This window comes from Jaculus jaculus, chromosome 7 (genome assembly GCF_020740685.1).
Source record: "Jaculus jaculus isolate mJacJac1 chromosome 7, mJacJac1.mat.Y.cur, whole genome shotgun sequence".
Lineage (NCBI taxonomy): Eukaryota > Metazoa > Chordata > Mammalia > Rodentia > Dipodidae > Jaculus > Jaculus jaculus.
Window position 1 is genome coordinate 138722084 of NC_059108.1, and position 17596 is coordinate 138739679.

At 39.8% G+C, this 17596-nt stretch overlaps 1 protein-coding gene across 28 annotated transcripts in view; it reads right to left on the bottom strand.

Annotated features, from left to right (window-relative positions):
- The window catches only part of Nrxn3 (neurexin 3), a 1695425-nt gene that overhangs the window by 573156 nt on the left and 1104673 nt on the right, over window positions 1-17596 (bottom strand). The window lies entirely within an intron of this gene.

Here is a 17596-nt window from a genome sequence, read left to right on the forward strand (position 1 = left end):
CTACATAGGTGGGTGATTCTCCTCTGCATGGTCACCTCTGATCTCTTTCTGCAAGTGTCTAACCTCGGATCCCTGAACAAAAATCCAGAAAAAGAAAGGAGAGGAAGAAATAAAATAGACGTCCACCATGCCTTTGAAAACAAGTTTATTTAAAGGATGCCTTTCCCACTGTGTTTGACATACATAACCTTGCAACTCTCCACTCCGTTCTCTTCTTTTAATGGGAGAGGCCTGAGGGTGAAGAGAAAGATCAAACTCCCTTTTCTAGAAGTGATATCTTCTGTAATAACATGTTTATGCCATATCCTTTGGAGATCTTTGAGTTACTGAGGAACAGCTGAGATCTGAGGTAAGGGAAGACACCCAGGCTACATTTGTTGAAACAGAAGGAGATCAGACTATGCTTTTTTAAAAAATGAGAAATCAGGTTGGAAAGATGGCTCAGCTATTAGGAGCACTTCCTCTGTGATCATAAGGATTAGAGGGTCCTGAAACTACTGACTTTGTCTCCCAGATCCAATGCAAATAACTGGGCATGGCCATGCACATCTGCACAGAAACCCTTACCCTGGGGGAAGTAATGGAGGGAGACATATGACATTCTACTATGGCTTCTGGGAGTGCCCAGGGCACAACACTAGCACACACACTTGTACACACCACGCACATCACATCACATCTACTGCACACATGCACACATGCAGCAAATGAGTAGTGAGATCATAAGTTTTATAATCATTTTGCAGAAAATTTTCAGCATAAGCATAAAACGTATAAGAAAAAAACCATCATTATAGCTGGTAGGGTTATTTACTAAAATAAAAATTAAAAGAGCAACACTAGAGATTCTGACAACTATAAGCAAACATGACCTAGCCATTGCCCCCCCCCCCCAGGCATTACGATTTTAAATAGAAGTTTATCATGTACTGTAAGAAATATTTCCCCACTGAGATTTAAAACATAGGAGAATAAAATTGTCATAACTCCCTGCCCTGAGTCTGTTTTAGGTGAGACAATAGAGAAAAGCTTAAGTTTGAACTAAAAAAAAAAAAAAAAATCTCATCATACAATTTCTTGACCTGTATGTCAATTGCTTAAGGGTAATATGATAATTTTATTGGGATTGTGTGTTACGGATATTCCTTTTGCTTCATAAGTTGAAAAATCAAATGTTTCTTGAACTGAGTTTGATGTGATGGCCCTTTTCAGTTCTTAGGTCAATTCTTCTTCCGTGTAATTTTTCTTCCACATACACAAAATCATTCCTGCTTCCTGCAGCACATGAAAGGTCCAGTGAGGTAGAATCAAGCTTACACTATCACACTGCCACCACTGTTATCCCTCCTACTTGCACCATCACGACTGTCACTACCACAGTCAACCCATTACCATTAGCACCACCATCACCACTCCTACCATTGCTACCAACAACATCACCACCACAGACATCACCCGAGATAACACAAATCCTGTCCACAGAACTTCTCGCATGTGCCACTTTAAATAGTTGACATCTGGAAGAACTATCTGATACTTGTTACTTACACTCCACTCAGCATGAAAGGAGGTTGGCAGGGAATTTAGCAGCATGTCTTATTTTTAAAATATCTCACACCTCCTCCTCGTCCTCTCTGTTCAAAGAGAGGTTTCAGCAATACACTGTGAGGTTTTGCTGCCTGAGCCTACCGCCTTCCCAGACACACACACATACACCCTCTTTCAAAAGAAGGCCTGAAACTTTGATCCAATTCCAAGATGGGTCACCCAAATTAAATAAAATTATGATAGTTGCCAAAAACATCTCTTCATTACAGCGATGAAACAAGAACAGAACTTCATGAGCTAAATACCCATCCGGTCTTTTTCCCAAGGTGTGGGGGGCCTGGGAGGGTGAGAGGTAGAGAAAGTGGGAGAAGGAGAGAGAGAGAGAGAGAGAGAGAGAGAGAGAGAGGGAGAGAGGGAGAGAGAGAGAGAGAGAGAGGAGGGGGAGAAAGGTTTTTAAACATTGCCTAACATGTCTTCTTCCAAAGGAAGATGATTAGCAGGTTAAGAGAATTAAGTTAACTTGACAAAATTAATGGGATTTCTAAATTCAGTTGTGACCTGAGACAAAGCCACCTGCTTTGCTCTTCAGAACAGGCTGTTCCAAAGATCTATTTAGTCCAGCGGCTGTGAAGTGAGATAAACACATCTTCGGGGGAGGTAAGTGCCTGGCCTGTGAGAACATAGGGAAACTACATCCCTGAACACAGAAAGCTGCAGGCCTCCCCTTGTTGCCCTGTGGCCCCCAGAGAGCAAGTGAAAGTAAGGCATGTGGAGGGGCTAGGGGGCGCTATGCTGTAGGTAATCAATGGTGGTTCAGCACCAAGCCAGTGGTATTGGGTTCTCAGCAATCCTTAACAATGCCATAAATGGAGCTTCAGAAAGTAGTGATACCAAATGTTGACTAATAAAAGCATTAGTTATTCTTAGTAGTAGTGACAATGAAAATGATACTAACTTTTTTTCATCTTTCCATGAAACAAATTATTCATAATCTTTCTTTAGGTGGCCAGTTTTTCTGAGGGATGTGTGGGGGGGGCAAAGAGAGGGAAAAGGGAAAGGGAGAGGGAGGGAAAGAATTAGAGACAGGATGAGACAGATATATATATATGCACAGAGAGAGAGAGAGAGAGAGAAAGTGGTTTGACAGATTTGCATAAAGGAACACACTTAATATAAATGGGGGTATTAGTCACCCTGAAGCAATTTTAAAGTGAGGGGTTGTCTGTCCCTTTCCTAAGAATTAGGATTATTAAGGGCGCTTGAGTCATGGGGTCCTAGTTTCCTAATGCCAATAATCAACTCCGATTTTTCCACAGATGGAAATTAGAGAAATCTAGTTGAATCACTTTCTGCCTTAAAAGAAAAAGAAGAAGAAGGAGGAGGTCATAGTACAGGTGTAGCATGATTTTTTGTTTGTTTGTTTGTTTGTTTTGTTGAGGTAGGGTCTCACTCTAGCCCAGGCTGACCTGGGATTCACTATGGAGTCTCAGGGTGGCCTCAAACCCATGGTGATCCTCCTACCTCTGCCTCCCAAGTGTGGGATTAAAGGCGTGAGCCACCACGCCCAGCTTATTACTGGTATTCCTTATAGAGCATAGATGAGGTGCTATTTACAGGATCATGGAGACCCCAGAGCGGTGAGAGCACTGAAAGTTCTCACCTCAACATAGATGACAACTTCCTTATGTTGATTCTACTCCATCCTGTTATCACCCACGGGCAATGAGACCCAAAGCAGCATTGCCTATAGCTAGCACAGGGGCTGAGGTAATCTGGTGAAGGTTGGTTAACCGTCTTCACAACTCTCCATTCTGTGGGAAAACTTCAACCAGCCCAGTTTCAATGTCAGCGTCCAAAGAATCAGAGCTACTTCTGATGAGGATATTAATTCATTTTCCCAGAAGACAACATCAACACAAAAGGGGCAGGGTAGGACTATCAACTTTTTTGTTGTTGTTGTTGTTGTTTAATAGAGATTTAAAATCTACCTTAGAATATCTATAATCATGATCATTTTACAAAGAAGGAAAACAGCGAGTTTGCAAGAATTGACAGGTTACACAAAGTAACAGAGAGGTTAAAGAGCAAAGTTTAGACCCAGTCTCCCTGGCTCTGGATGCCACACTCTGTACCTGTCCCCAATATTGTCTTTCACTACCTATACTCCACTAGGCATGCTAAGCAATTGTTACACCTAAGTTGCCATAAGCTAGTGTTGTTCCTCAGTGTTTAGAAGCTCTGCCTTGTTCTGGAGAAGGCTAGCTACCTCCTGAACCCTGTGGAAAATTCCTTTACGGTACTATAGAGGCTGGCACTACGGTGGAACCAGATGGCCTGGGCCACTTCCCAATCCTGTGACTTTCTGACTGTTTCTGCACAGTGAAGTTTAGAAAGACTGAAGAGGGAGAGTTTAATTCCAAAATGGGGTCAAGGAAGCCAGGAAAGTTTCCAGAAAGAAGAAATAATTGTGTTTCATCTTTAAGTGGTCAATTATGAAGTGTGCCATTTCCCTATACTGAGACAAGTCTTAGATTAACACTATCCTGAGGCATCATGGGAGTGGAGGTAAACTTGCGAAGCAAAAGTGGATGAATAAAATGAAAGAAGGGGCAATGACAAAGAGACAGAGGAAAAGAAAAAGGGAGAGGAAGGGAAGGAGGAAGGAAGGAAGGAAGGTGGGAGGAAAAGAGGGAAAGGAAAGAAGGAAGGAAGGATGGAGGGTGGGAAGGAGAGAGGGAGGGAGGCAGGGAAGGAAGGAAGGAAGGAAGGAAGGAAGGAAGGAAGGAAGGAAGGAAGGAAGGAAGGAAGGAAGGAAGGGAAGAAGGAACAGGCCTCTTAAAGCACTAGCCATTTTGTCATTGTGGTACCTTCTAAAGCCTGCAAAGCACAACAACTTTTTCACTTTTTTTTTTTTTTCCCCTCCTCTCAACTGATGGCAACTAAGGGAGTCTGAATCCAAGTGACACTGAACTTAAGCTGAGAGAAAAACTCCACGGAAAGGCAGGCAGCTTCATTTTGGCTTGAGTATGTGTCTCTCCCATTTAGGACAGTTTAAATGAGCAGTCTTGGCATGAAACCAAAAAGGAATATGCTTAAGGTTTCACCTTTCTTCTGCTGGTACCCCCAGAGCAAAATAGAGATGTAAACTATTTCTTTTCAATGTCTAAAATAGTTTCTGAAAGTAACCCAGGGGGCTTATTAAGTAACAGTCTTTGCAAATGAGCTGATTCTCCCCATTACTTGAGACCATTTTTTTTTTAAAATTCTACAACAGATAACAGACAGTTGGAAGTAAGTTGCTGCCACAGAATCCTGAGGATCAGCTAGGATTAGCAAAATATTCTTGATGAGTCACAGCTTGTTGTGATTCTTTTTGACAGAATGAAAACAGCAGGAGCCATTTGGCTTATCTCTACTCTAAGGACAGGGGGCACTTTTGAAAATGGACCTTTGAATTGTTTCTAGTAAGAGGGAGCCAGGTAGTTTTGTTAGGCACTTAGGGTGGCTGGGCCCCTGAAAGTGTCCTTGCAGTATCTACTTTGCTAAGATCAAAGTATGATCTGATTTCTTATCTCTTCCCTACATCTGTTTTTCCATAAACAACCTGTGTCCCTCCTGGAAGAGAGGGCTTTGCTATGATTTAAATCTAATCCTAACATTGTGGTTGGTCAAATTCAGCCCTCAGAATTTGTTATTATGGTTAGCTTGGCCCACACCAATCTGCTGTCTCACTGGCTCACTTGAGCAGGAAGGTAGCCCCCCGCCCCAAGGTTATAAATATGTTTAAGAAGGGAAGGCAAGTTCTCTGGGCTGCTTGACCACTCTTGAAAGTCCAGTTCCTGGTGAGTTTCCCCTCACCTTGGCCTATCTGGGCTGAGAATAGGGGAGAATGCCATGACCCCTATTCCCACTTAGGCTCTCTACATTCTCCTGCCCTCCACATGGCAGGAGCTCTTTTTACTTTCTTTTCTTTCTTTCCTAGCTTTCTTTTTATAGTTCTGCCAGGCGTACAGCATGAGCTCTCAGACTATGTGGGTGTATTCATTTTCCTTCCCCTGGTTCTGTACTTCCCTCAATAAAATTTGGTTTGACAATTTTTTTGGTTAGATGCAAATGTGAACCCAGGGTTTGGGGTTCAAGGACTTTCCTGAAACCCTAACACCCCATTTCGATAGGGACACATAAGATCCTAAGACCTTCCTTCTCTCCTGTCTTATAATAAGATGATAAGTGATAGGTACATTTGTTCTACTATTATTCTTAGATGATCTCCTGCAGACCAAATAAAAGCTAATCTGTGAGCTGAAACTATAATGGAATATATGTAGTCCACTTACAGGGTCTTTATAGTTTGCCTCAGTCATCTGAGAAGCTATCACATGATTAGCAAGGAGTCTTGTCCTGGCCTAGAACTTCCTCCTTTTCTACTTATTTTTTTGTAGAAATTTCTGGATAAAAGAAGAATGTTTCATATTTGTCTTATGTCCAGTCTCATGTTCTAGAGGCCATATGTGTTGCTGGCTTTGACAAGGTACCGCCCTCTATCTTACAACATCCTTTCAAAACCTTTGTCGTAGAAACTCTTGTGTGAGGGGAGAAACTAATGAGTGCTTCCTTCTCACGTGTAGAGACCACAACATAATAGTGTCTGATTCCACTAAAGTCCAACCTGGCAAGCCAGTGTTTATTGGGCTTCCTGACAGTGCATGAGAAGGGGTAACTTAAAGGAGTGGATATACCCCAGAGAAGCCATGTGATTTAAAAATTTTATTCCAGCATGGATGATAACCTCCTCAGAGTTTCTTGGGTGCAACTCCTCCTCCCTTGATTTTCCACCCTTTATATATTCTAATGCTCCCAGAGAGTATGAGACGTTGTGAACAGTTACATACATCTGTCCCAGAAGGAAACTGAGATCTCAAGTGAGGGTCTGAAGATCTTTCTCAACACTCTCCTTGTATGGGGGAATATCAATAGGCCCAATCTTAAGAATCTCTCATGCGCTGGCATAGCTGCTTCTGATTAAGGTGGCGACGGTCATTTTTCTTGGAGAACACCATCACATTCCATCATGGAAGACCAGCAATTACCCAAATAACAGGGTACTTTCCTCTCTCAACCTTCCCCAAAACATGTAGACAATGCAAGGAAAGAAAATCTAGAGATGCTCAAAACCAGCTTCAAACCTGCCTTGAATCACTTCCTTATTTTCAACATTCAAGTTATGCCACTGCTACTAGCTAGTGAGTCACATTGTTCTTGCACCTAAAGACACCATCATCACCCTGTCTGGTCTAAGCTCCCTGAAGGCTTTTGGGCCCTCACATAAATCTCTGTGTGATTGAAATTCAGGAGCCCATGTAAATCAAGGGATTTAGATGGTCAACTTTTTCATTGTATCCTAAACATTTGTTTTTTCACAGTTAACAAGGTCTCTAATGTTCTTTAATAGGGATGAGGCTGAGAGTTAAATGGGAAAGGAATTTTCTAGTTCTACCAGTGTAGCAGTGATCATTTCACTGCTGGGACAAAACACCCAACCATTAGTACCTTATGAAAGGAAAGGGTTTACTTCAGCATATAGCCTTGAGGCAAAGTTTCATCATGGTGTGGAAAGTATAGCATGAACAATACATCAAGATGTCGCATCTTGTCACACTTTCTAGAAAGAAATAGACTGAGAGAGCTATCTATGAATATTCAATGAGTTCAATTAATAAACCTCATGGTCTGCCCCCAGTGACCATCTCTTCCAGCAAGACTTCACCACTTTCCAAAATTGCTACCAGCTACAGACCAAGTATTCCAAAACACATAAGCCCATGGACATTTTGCTCAAACCACCACAACCAGTAAATAGGATAGTCTTGCTGTTAACATCATAAGGATACTACCTGGATTTGATACTGATTTTGGAGGCAAGTCATTTTTCTCACTGTATCTTACTTTTTATAAAAATTTATTTATTTATTCATTTATTTATTTAGCATTTAAGAGAGAAGGAAAAAGGCAGAAAGAAAGAATGGTCATGCCACTGCAAACAAACTCCACATTCATGTGCCACCTTGTGCATCTGGTTTACATAGTTACATGAATTGAACCTGGGTCCTTAGGTTTTGTCAGCAAGTGCCTTATCTGCTAAGCCATCTCTCCAGCCCCTCTCAGTGTATCTTACTTTGTTCAAACCCTCTCAAATCCTACCAACTCCCTATAAGATCTGAAATAGTTCCACGTACACTATCACTGCTGGCCTATTTCTCACCTCGACACATACACATCTCATGTTCCTATTTTCCTAACCCCCTTCTTAGCATATAACTTATTCTACAGTGATCTTTAGGAAACTATGTAAGAAGAGATCCTACTGAAACTTTGATGATGAACATGATGCTGATAAAAATGAGGGGTGTCTATTTTCCATATAAATACCCCTTGTAATTAAAAAGGGTAATGACAGGAATAGGTTGGGATAAAAGTAAACAGATTTTGATTTTAAGACAGATGTGTCAGAATGGCTTCTTCCTGAGAAGGATCCTGTATTAAGATCTTAGAAGATAAACTCAGCCTCCAGTTATTAGGTATTGCTGTTATGCCAATCACCATGACATTCAGATGCAGCTCATCTGGAAGGTGGAGGTGTAAGCGTATGATGTACATGCTCTATTGATGGCTTTTCAGTCAATATAATGGGTTATGGCTTTTTTTTTTTTTTGATAGAAGCAATTGACTACCCAGTGCTATAGGTTCTAGGTTAAGATATTGGCAAATAAGAGGAAAATAAAGATATTGGTACAATTAACCAGATGATTTTACCTCAAATTATTCTTTAGTTTTTCTTCCATAATTTATCACTTGAGATATGTTAGTCATAACACTTTATTTATATTTTCTCCCATGGTGAACCATTTCATGAAATTGGAAGTCCATATTTAATCGTTAATCTCATTCAATAATCTGAATTATGCCTATCCACTGGACCTTTTCCTACATAAGATGCACACTTCTCATATTCATCACTATTTTTCACCCAGAATTGTACCTTCAAACACATCTGTGTGCTCCTCACATTGGTTATTGACATTGCTACATTTTCTCAGGCTTAGAACTCTCAAGTCATTCAATGACTTTCACTCTATTTACTTACTCAACCACAACACTGGCTGTGTTCACAACCTCCTTCATCTCTGGTGCCACATTCTGCTTAGTTCCTTTAATATTTCTTTTTCTATATGTATATAAAGGAACACTAATTCAGTTCGTAACTGCCAACACTTTTCATGAACAAAGCCATACATATGCACATGCATACCTATACACACATGCACACATGTAAAAGTATACATGCACACATGCAAGCACACCACATGTAAAAAGAGAGAGAGAGAGAGAGAGAAACATAATTTGCAAAATGGTATTCTTTGGTTTTGTTTTGTTTTTCTACCAGGGAAAATACGTGGGTAGAGAAACTTGTTGGCCTTTCTGTGCAGGAATGACTTGCAGTGGAAAGTTACAGATGGAAGAATTTGACAAATTCTGGGTGAGTGGAGTTATGAAGTGGGGATAGATTGTTCTATCACTGCCTGTTAGGATGACAATAGATGTTTCATTAATTTCTCCTTCACCTCTTCTCAAATGCCTTCCAGAGTAGAAGTGAGAGATATATTGCTGAACTAAGAAGAAAAATTATTCTTCTGCTCCACAAGCTGAAATCTTTTGGTAATGCATCTCCTGTTAAGTAAAGATATTTAGGTAGCAGGGGATGGGGAGTGGTAGTAAGTAGAAAGTGTGAAGGAGAGAAAAGTGATAATATTGTTACACAGCTAAATTGGAGTTTCTTTTGCTTTTCTTTATAGCACGGTCTGCTATAAAGAATGCTTCCATGCTTCAAGCAAGTAGATCACATTCATGAAATAAACTGGGTTTAAGAATTCTGCTATCTGGTATTTGTGCGCTTAGTTGTTTAGACTAGAACTGACCATTGGACTTAGTGCTGGTGGATGATGGGAAATGAAAGAATGATAGCCATCCAAAGAATGTCTGAAATCACTCCTACTGATATACTGCAACAAATGTTTGTAACATAGAAATACAGACGTAGCATTGCTGTGTTTTCAGACTTACCAAGTCCAAATAATTGTTTTCATTTTTATAGGAGCCCTACTATTAAAAAAAAAAAAAGGTTTTTCCATTATTATTTTCCAAGTTGGTTGCAGAGCATATGAAACTCATCTATAAGCCTGGCCCAATATACTTCATACAAATTTCTGTGATTAAACTACAGAGCAAGACCGCAGGTCCTTCACTTTCTAAACTCTCTGCATATCCTTTCAAAATATCTGGAATTGACAGAAAGCCATAAGATTAGAAAATCCAGGATTCTTTGTGTAAAGAAAAACTATTTGTATGCTTACAGTTCACAAAAGACAAGTGAGGTGTGTACTAGGTAAGAGGAGAGTGTATTTGGCTGTGTGGATAGGGTGGGTTTGTGCCCCAGACGTAGAGAACTCACAGCTTCACTCACAGTGGGTACCACTTCTATTTGTACCACATGCTCCCCAAAAGCACATTTTATTTGGATTCTTGAAACTACGCCAGAAGCAAATAAAGAAGGGATGTAGAAAATTCTGGAAGTTGGAAATCAGCCAGTCATTCTAGATTCAAATGCCAAGCTGCCTAGGCCAAAGCCATCCTTAGTTAGGCCAAATTGTTTTGGCCAAACAAGGAATGGAAGCAGTTCAACTCTTCATGCAATGTTGGCCAGTTTTTCTAGCCATGGGGATATGCTAATTTGTGAAAAGTTTCCTCTTCCACTTATAGGGATAAAGGAATAGTAATAATTCCGTTTATAGGAATAAAGGAATGTAAAAAAAATCGACATTCCCCTACATGGTATTCTTATTTCGATGAAATGCTTTCAGAGGCAAAGGTGTCTTTCCAATGGCAATGAAAACTTCTTGGAAAGACATCTGATAAGCACATAAGGACCCAGAGCCCTGCAGTATTCCCTGCGCTGATTTATCACTTGTGCAGCTTCTGATGCTGCACCATGCACTGTGTCACAAACTCTCCTGTCCTTTATTTTAGTACTCCTCCCCTTTGTCCTGTAAAAAATAAACTCTGTATATACTTCTATGTAATTACACTGCTCAGAGATAGAAAACTTGCACTCTCACCTCTATGAAGGCTAGCAGAGAGAGAAACGGAAATGAACAAAAGTCAATCACATGAAAGAATCTATCATCTATAGCTCCAGTGTGTGCTAGACAGAAATGCAGTTGAAACTGAATGTATAATATTATCAGAAAAAAAAACAAGATTATGAAATTTAATTTATTAGGCATTTGTTATGTTTCAGGGACTATGAATTGCATAAATCATCTAATTAAGTCATCAAAACTGAGTTAACATGTAGGCTTTAATACTTTTGCTTTTACTGAATGGGAAACTGAGAATTGGAAAGGGTGGCTATTTTGACCTAAATTGCTCAAACTCATTTATTCCTTCTTCCGCTCCTTTCTCTTTCCCCCTTTTCTCCTCTTCTTTTTCTCTGTCTCTCTCTTCTTCTACCTATCGATTTTGATGATTCAATGAATGTTGTAGAGTATGAAAAGCATGCCCTATATTCAATAAAATATAATAACATACAGGACGATGACTGTGGCTTCTTGGACATACCATGGGAAATTGTTAGGGGTGGTAACTATTGAACTAGAACTTGAAAGATCTTCTGGTGAAACAAATGTAACATTTTTCATTTCTTAATTTTTGTAAGGAATCCTGAGATATGGATTATAATTAGTCACCTTTCAAATGGGAAAACCAAAGCCCAGTGTGTATAAATAATGAACTAGCCTTGGGCAAAACAGCTAGGAACCTGGAGACTTGAGATTGAAATACAAGTGTCCTAATTCAAAGGCTAACTTATTTCCATCTCTGTCCAGATGATATTTAGACTCAAAGTTTGAATGCATTAACCTGCTTAATCCTTTAGTAAATCTAGAATGAAACCCAGAACAGAAAAATTATATGCACAAATGAGTAAATATCATTATCTATTTGGAAATTCTTTCTGTATGTGCCAACATCTTATTAACAGGAAAAATTATGTAAAAGAAAAGACAAGGAAAAAACTTGATGCAGAGTGTGTTTTCAGGAAGGTTCTCTTAATGAGCTCTCTACCTGTTCAAGTTGTTGCTTGTAAAGGAAGGATGTGAGCACAGCCAGGATAGATCTGCTAAGAACTAGCCCATCTTGCTTCCATCAATTACACTAAATTTTCTGACAACCTCTACTCCTCATGGGAAATTTTTTGACAGGATACTAATAAATCTACCTGACCTTGTCACCCCCCATGTGCCAAATTTGCAACATTCAAGACAAATAACATTCATACATCATAAAGCTGTACTTGACTTCACAGAATTTTGATAATGCTCTGGAAGGTTAATGAGAGATTTTTTTTTCCTATCCAGAATATAAAAGAAAATGCTTTCCTTCAGAAAAGCTCCAAATGGGCAGTCATCCAGCTATCACGTGTTGCCACTGGAGCCACTTGAGATGCCAGAGACCATGGGATCAGGTTGACTCATGTAATGTCTTTACAATAAATCACACAATGTTGGAGGAAGATACAGACAATATAGGGTAGACAGTCATACAAACCCAATGTCAAATCTAGGGACTAGACTATCCACATTAAATAAGCTATTTGCAAGTATGTTTTCTATCCAAATCATTAACCTCCAGTTGTAGAAAGGAAGTGATGGATTGTAAACACCTACCTCATCACCCAAGGGTAAGAGAGATTAGTGGTTTTGAGAAAAAGAGAAAAGCTTTGCTTGGTGTCACTAGGCAAAAGCCACAGTGAATTTAGTGTGACATCTTATTCAGGAGCTGAATTCCAGGGTCAGAGAACATGAGTTGCAACTGCTTTGCCACATGCACATGTGGTAATAAAAACAGTCCGCATCCCATTGGGCAATAACCAAAGGACCAATCGTGACAATGCATGCAAGGCACTTAACACTCAATCCAACATACAGTGAACACAGAAGAGAGGCCTTCATCCTGTGTTTAGAAACCCCTGACCTTTCAGGTCTAGTTGCGCTCATTCTTCCTCTGCTCTGACCACACATCATGAGATGCTGTCCATGGACACACACAGCAAATTACAGTATAGTTCTATCGTGTGCTTCCTCCCGAAGACCACTAAATCTTGAAAGCCACAGAATCTGAATTTTGACATTGTTTTCTACTGAATTTATTTCCCAAATCTATATAATGCTTCCTATATGTGAAGTGTGTGAAGCTACCATATGAATGCATTATCTCATTTTGTTCCTATATAACAGAAAAGACAAATGTTCTAACTTCTAGGTTGGAAGGCCAATTGAAGAAATTGTGTCATATAAATGTCACCTGAGATTTTTCTATTTTGTTTTGTTTTACTTTTCTCAATGAAATTATGGGAAGGAAGTACTCTTAAGATTCTACATGTGAGTAGTATAATTCCCAATAGTAGCTGTCAGGGTGCCATGATTCATTATAAAACAAACCTCACTGCTGCTGTCTCAACATATAGGGTTATAGGGAAGAAGGCGCAAGGTCATTCTTGAGAACATTCTTGTTCCAGGCAGACGCTATGAAGGGATACTTTGTTTGAGAAGGTCACTGCAAGATGTGGCTAATGCAACAGGATGGTGCTGTATCCCTACCTTTTTTGTCTTCCAAAGAAGATGAGCACGAGGGAGAAACACAAAAATAAGAGGAGTTGCTCCAGGTATGGTGGAGCAAGACTGTAGCTACCTCTGGGAAAAGAAGGATAAGTGTTCCTACCTGGCAGTTTTAAATTCACCCTAGCTTTGGGTCCAAGGTAGAAAAAACAAATCACGTGGCTAGAATCCAGAGCTCACCCAATGCAAACACTCTATAGAGCGCTAGCACTGTTTCTCTGAATACTTTGTCATAAGAAGTACGTGGACAGTGGAGATGGAAACTACTCTGAACTCAGACAGCTGCCCCATGGAACCGGGGCTCACACCTTCTAGCCCAACACCTCTTTCTGCCGTCAGCTTGACTTCAGGCTTGGCTTGCCAACTTGACATGCTGAGTTTTCCACTTGATCTTCCAGAATAAGAACTTTACTTCTCCATAAAGATGAGGTATTTTGTAAACTTAAGAGCTAAATATTGTTCCCAGACAGAACTGGGCTCACCTTACTGACTGTGTCCTCTTGTATACTGTGATGTTAATCTTGATTGTTAATTTGATGGGATTTAGAATCATCTGGGAGGCAAACTACCAGAGACGTTTAGCTAAAATAGGAAGAAATACCTTACATGTGCAAGGCAACATACCATGAGCTGAGCACGCAGACTAAATAAAAAGGAGAAAGCATGTGGAGCATGAGCACTTGTCCCTGCTTCCTGACTGTAGACACCATGTGACTAGCTGTCTTGTGTTTCTGCCATCACAGCTGGAGCTGTTCTCACCACCAGCCTTCCCCATCAGGCATGCTCAAGCTGTGAGCCAAAATGAACCCGTAAGTTGCTCTGGCCAGGTATTTTGTCACAGCAATAAGAAAAAAATATGAATATAGATATGCTATCAGAGTTAAATGAATCTGTTTTATCATACAGCAACTAAATGGTAATCATAATTAGCTACCCCATAACTTACTATAAAGATTGAATTATAAACATGATTTACAATGTAAAGAAGATCCTAGAAGAAGATAAATCCTCAGGTGATTCTACCTTTGTTGTTGTAATTGTTTTATTACTATAAACCTTTGTATCATTCACCTGGCCAATAATTCTCTTTCTGATGAGACCATGATGCATGGCAACTGAGTCTAGACTAACTGACCTTCTAATGGTATTCGCTCATCTTTCCTAAGAAATATACTTTAAGTTGTCCTATCTCAGAATGATTTTCCAAACTTGCCTGTGGGACACCCACATCTGTAAGAATCCTGGTGTGCTCTGCTCAAAGGCAACAAGTTTCACTGAAGTTCCTCTACTACCTGTGTTCTTTTCAGCAAGGGAACTGGGGTAAGACTTAAACAAGAGGCCATGGGTTTTCCAAAGACAAATGTAACAGAGAATGAAGGACCTACACACATATACGCTCACCTACATTTTAAAATTTTATTGCATAAACTCACTTGGGGGAAATGAGATTTCACTTCTAGATTCTCCACCTGCATGCCATGGGTGTAATGAAAGTGTCTGTCAGGGAAAGTAATGTGTTTAATATTGCGCCAGTCTTAAACATCTACAGAGATTTCTGTACATTGCAAATAATTCCATCACCTGCCCATGTTACAGTGCTCTGTGTTTTATCTGTGGTGGGATGATATCAGTATGTCAAGGATGAGGAGAAGGATGTTTTATGAGACTGATGTATGGAAGCCAATGACAAGCACATAAAAAGGACAGCCAAAGATGCCACAAAGTTGTCAGAAGAAAAGGCCATGATCTCCCACTGGTGTGCATGGAGTTTATTATTTTCTCACCAAGGGTCTAGAGGCTGTCAAGGTCCTCATGGTCTTGATCAAGGATTTTAAAGAAGATAAAACAATCCTGATTTGCCAAAGGACTTTCAGCAACCATCAGGCACCAGGGAGATGAATAATAGATGAAGGCTTTTAGGGACCCTCAGAGAAAGAGACTTCAGAATCTTCCAAGATGAACTAGTGAGCAGTTCCCATGGGAGGCTAACTTGGTAAGGTATCAATAAGAAAACACTTCCTTGCATCTTGGAGTGTGACTGGGAGGAAAGAGTAGTTGATTTTATTAAATGGAATGAATTTGCAAAGGGAGAAGGTGAGCTTTAATCTAAATGAGTATAATTCTTAGGGGAAAAAAAAAAACAGAAAGACATTTTTAGATACTGTTTTCTAAATCTTATAGGTAGTGCCCCATTTGGGAGGGAGCTTGGTTACTTCTCCATTACATTTTGATAATACCATCCACGATCTCTCCACTTTCCTTCCCTACCCCCTTTATTTCATCTTATCTAATCCACAGCTCTCAGTTGCCCTCTCAAGCAAGAATCAATTCTGTTAGCTAACATTCAGCACTGCAAACTACCTACCACTCATGGTTCATGTCAAATATTCCTTTAGCTACATGTATGCTTGAAATCAAATGCAATATTCTAAATTCCCAATACTTACCTAATAACCTTCCTACCTATGTGTACTTTTCATGCTATCCTCGCTTCACAGAACGCCTTCCTGTACATATTCACCTGGAACTCTTCTTATCCTTCGGGGGTCAGACCAAAGGCAATGTTCTCTGTGACACCTTTGATCACATTGGATTGAGATTAATTGTCTCTCAAATTCCATGATGCTTGATCCATATCTTGTTGATTTATTTAAATGTTTAACAATAGTTATTTCCATAAACGTAGTGGAATGCAGGCAGGAAATACATACTTAATCAAGCATCAGAAAGTGAGCCTGACTCAGTGAAGTCATCAATAAATATTAGCTGAGTGAATTTAGATATATATTTTTATTCATTATTATCTTATGCCATGCAAATAATAGGTTCTAAATAAATAATTACTGACAGAATGAATGATAATGAACAATTTTAGAGCTAAAATTCTGAAGATAGCTTTACATATAAAGTAAACAAAAAAACAATACAGAAAAGCAAAAGGAGGAAGGGAAGGGAGATTAATAAGAGGGAATAATACTTCAGAATGCCCAGTGCCCTTCTGCACAGATTTGCTGTTTTATTTCCAAGTCCCCTTTTATTTGGAACGTTTTGGAATGGAATAGGTGTGTGATAGAGTACATTTCCAGAAGTTGTTCCCAAAATGTGGTTAACTCCCCATACTTTTGGCTAAACGTATTGGTATGCAAAATTATACATCAGTCACTTGGCTTCCAATAGACCTAGATATGGACTGTATTTTTAAAAACATTTTACAGTGATTTTTAAACATGGTCCCATATAACACTCAGAAATGTTAGCTATGCTGTGTGGTACTGAGCAGCACTTGGAGGGAGTGGGGCAGAGGCTTCCTATAAGCACACTTACTTCCCTCCTCTGGGGCATTATTCACCCACACATGTTCCACACCTATGAGGTGGACATTTTTTACAACACACATTTCTTTCTCTGGTTACCCTTCTAGCAATACTTACTTGTTTGCTTTGTAACCTAACTCTACAATAGATCTTCAGTTACTCAAAACAGCTCATAATTCAAGGTAGAACATTTTCGCCCTTGGATGGCTTAAGTACATTCTTGTGAAGAATAATCTTGGTTGTCAAGTAGTAAGGATATAGAATCACCATGGAATAAAATCTCTGAAAATATCTATGAGAGATGTTCTAGGTTACATTAATGAGATGGGGGAAATCTACCCTAAACATGGGCAGCACCATGCCAGGGGCTAGGGTTCTAGACTGAAGGAAAAAGAGAAAGTGACCTGAGCACCAGCATCCATAGATCTCTGCTTCCTGACCGTGGATGCCATGGGACCAGCTTCCTCCTGCTCCTGCCACTAGGCTTCCCCTTCCCTGACAGGATGGACTATATTCCCTCAAACTGTAAGATTAAAAAAAAATCAGCTCCATTCTTTCTTAAGTTTCTTTGTCAGATAGTTTCTTGCAGCAAGAAAAGAGAAAAGTAACACATATTTCTCATAAAACATCATATGAATCCTCCAAGCTTCCTGACAAGGTAGGCATGATCATTATCTCCATTTTACAAATAAGACAACTGATATCAGAGATTAACAGATCTATGAGATATCACAAAGCCATGAGTAGACAGAATAAGGAACAAAGGAATATAAGCAAAACCCTAGTCTCCTTCGCCCAAACTTTACATTTATTAATAACCTATATCTGGCCATATTTGCCATAGACTCTTCCAGAGTAGAAAGGATGAGTTGACTTCCTCTCCTACTGTTTTTCTGTTCCTCTCACTCCCTTCCTTTCCCCCCTTCTTTATCTTCTCTTCCCCTTCGTTTCTGAGACAGGGTCTTGTTATGGAGCCCAGGCTGGCCTAAACTCAAGAAATCC